This window comes from Astatotilapia calliptera, chromosome 11 (genome assembly GCF_964374335.1).
Source record: "Astatotilapia calliptera chromosome 11, fAstCal68.1, whole genome shotgun sequence".
Lineage (NCBI taxonomy): Eukaryota > Metazoa > Chordata > Actinopteri > Cichliformes > Cichlidae > Astatotilapia > Astatotilapia calliptera.
Window position 1 is genome coordinate 38,131,924 of NC_137432.1, and position 3,486 is coordinate 38,135,409.

Sequence of the window (3,486 nt, forward strand, 5' to 3'; positions counted from 1 at the left end):
AAGCCCAGCAGAAACCTTGAGGAGGAGCTCCATCTGCCCCCACCCGGGAAGAGCCTCAGAAAGGAGAGACATCCATGGCATCTGAGGAAGAGCCTCAGAAAGGAGAGACATCTAAGGCATCTGAGGAAGAGCCTCAGAAAGGAGAGACATCTAAGGCAAGAAGAGGGGTCCCTATTTGCCTCCAACTCTCTCAACAACACCAACGACCAGGACCAGGGACCACGACCTTCCCCAGTCCCCCAAACCCCTGACAGGCCATCACCCTCCTCCCCCTCCCTTTCTCCCTCCTCCCCACACCTGAAATTCACTGAGGAGATGATGGAGCGGGTCAATGCTGGGCTCAGATCTACCCCCCGTCCCAATCCCTTTTTGTCCCCCATAAACCCCCCACCAGAGCGGCCAAAGGTTCGCCATCGAGCCCCACCCTCAACAGAGCAATCGAAGTCACATTGCCCAGCCTCGCCCCCCTTAGTTCCTCTTCATGCCCTGTCTCCGCAGTCTGATGTGTGATGTGTGGAGGGTCCGGGCTGTGAGGATTATGGCAGTGGTGACTTTTCCCAGGAGAAGCTGGGACCCTGTTTACTAGAAGGTTTTAAAATTTCTGTACTTTTAGGTAACAGGAGACATGTGGCCTGGTCAAAACACAGAGAGCTGCACTCTAAAAGATCTTTAAACATAGTAAACATACCTTGTGTGCCACAGACTGCTCCCAAACACGAGGGGACAAGTAATACCTCTAAAACACTTAAGTTGGCTTTATTAAACATTAGATCTCTAGCTGGGAAAACATTTTTAATTAATGATTTAATCACTGAGCACAGCCTTGATTTTATGTTTTTAACTGAAACTTGGTTGGACCAAAGTAACAGTGGAGCTGTTCTCATCGAGACGACCCCTCCTAACTACAGTTTTATCAGTGAGGTCAGGGTGAGCAGGAGAGGAGGAGGGGTTGCTGTCTTATTTAATGAACCATTTCAATGTAAGCAGCTATCTCCTGGAAGTTTTCAGTCTTTTGAATATGTGGCTTTACAGCTGAAGGCCCCATCCAAAGTTGTGTTTCTTAATGTTTACAGGCCTCCCAAATACTGCACAGACTTTTTTAATGACCTCAGTGAACTGCTGTCTGTGATCTGTGTTGATTTTGACTGTGTAATTATTGCTGGGGATTTTAACATTCATGTGGACAACCCTCAGGACAAAGGGACTAAAGACCTGAGTAACACTCTGGGCAACTTTGGGCTGACTCAGCATGTAACAGAGGCCACACATAACAGAGGACACACTCTTGACCTACTGATCTCCAAAGGCCTGAGCATTTCAAAGGTTACTGTGTCTGATGTGGGCCTGTCTGATCATTACTGTGTTTTCTTTGAAAGTAAAATCTCAGCCCACACAAATATATCAACAGCAGTGATCACAAAACGGTGTATAACTGAAAACAGTAGTGCAATTTTTAACCAGGTCTTCCCATTAACACCTGACCTGTCCAGAGGGTCAGTCAATGAGCTCGTCAATAGCTTCAATGCTAACATGTTAAATGTAATGGACACTATTGCTCCCATTAAGGTGAAGGTTATCTCTGGAAGGAAAAAGTCTCCATGGAGAAACTCCACACTGGTGAAAAATGAAAAAAGAGAGTGCAGGAAAGCTGAGCGCAGATGGAGAAAAACAAACCTCCAGGTTCATTATGACATTTATAAAGAGAAACTTCACAATTATAATTTACAACTGAGGAGTGCAAGAAGGTCCTACTTCTCTGACATCATCACTAAAAACAGCCATAATGCTCGGGTCTTATTTTCTACAGTTGACAGGCTAACAAACCCTCCTGTGTCTGTGGCAGCTGAACTTCATTCGACCATGGCCTGCAATGACTTTGCCAAATTCTTCACTGAAAAAATCCAAAAAATTAGACAAGCAATTGGTACATCAACAGCAGATCCAGGATATGTACTGTGTCCACCGAAAAACTGTTTAAACACCATGAAACAGTTTCAACCTATTAACAGCAAAGACCTGGAGGACATCTTAGGTCAACTGAACTCCTCCTCCTGCTGTTTAGATGTCCTGCCAACAAGTTTTTTCAAAAAGGTCTCAAAGACTTTAGAGTCAGACCTGTTACAGATCGTCAACTTTTCTTTATTATCAGGTGTGTTTCCAGAATCACTAAAAACTGCTGTAATCAAACCTATACTGAAAAAGGACAATCTTGACAAGACACAAATGAACAACTACAGGCCGATCTCAAATCTCCCGTTTTTAAGTAAGATCATTGAAAAAGCAGTTTCTCAACAGCTCAATTACTTCTTAAAACAGAATAATTGCTACGATGCCTTTGTAAAATTATGATATTATTTTATGCCATGTTATACCCCTAATTAAAGATTGTGAATTATTATGTAGTTTTAGTTTGCATTATTCTCCTGAATTAGAAGAAGCTGATAACTATTGCATTAGTTAAACTGATTTGCATTACATTAAATTGCTGACTTGTTGTGAATGAATGATATTGTTTTATGATGCATTATATTGCTGAGTTATAAGAAATACTGTTCGCAGAAGGTTATTGTCTAATTTGTCTGAGTAGAAGAGAACAGAGTGTGCTGGAGTTTTCTGCCCCATTTCAGCAGGAGCAGATAAACAGGGAGCCAAGGTCGTAGCTTAGGCGCTGTGTGAGAGAGAGCATGTGAATGTTTAGGCTTTTTATGATAAGGTGGAGGCACCAGAGGTTATAAAAGTTTGAGCAATGCTCCACCATTTTGAGATTTTGAGGCTGTCTGCATCAGTGTCCATCTCCCACGTGTGTGATCATTAAATCATCGTTTGACTCAACCCGGCCGGACCAGTGTTGTTATTGTGGTTTTTTCTCTTGTCTCCATCCCCAATATTTTGAACCTTAACATTTTGGGGGCTCGTCCTGTGGTATTGGGGTGGAATTTAAAAGTTTGGACGGTCCGAGGTTGTCGAACGGACAGGCACGAGCCAGTGGTCTGATGTGAGTGGACAAAAGCCGGCTTATCTAAAGGTAAGGCACTACCTGTTGAATTATTTCCAAAATGTGCCAAATTGGATATGACTAAATTAAAGTCTACTCACTGAAATTACTGGTAGAGTGTCTGTTTTGATTTTGATGAGAATCACCGTGTGGTATGCAGTTAAAGTTGCTTAAGAGTATTTAATGAAGTTGAAGAAATATGAAACTGTTCCCAGAAGTAACAGAGAATGTTGGGTTTGAGTCCCTGGATATTGAGCTGAAGGCTCAGGTAGTTTGGTAGGGAAATTAGGACAGAAACTGTTCCAGAAGTAACAGATACTGTTTAATAGTTTTACAAATTAGGTCAGAAACTGTTCCCAGAAGTAACAGAGACTGTTTAATTGGTCGTAAAAAAGTTATCTTTCTTCGGTGAGACCCGTTATGGTAAAATTTCTCAAAATCGGTTAGGTGAAAATTATTATAGGACGGCAGCCCAGAAGTCTGCTAAGAAG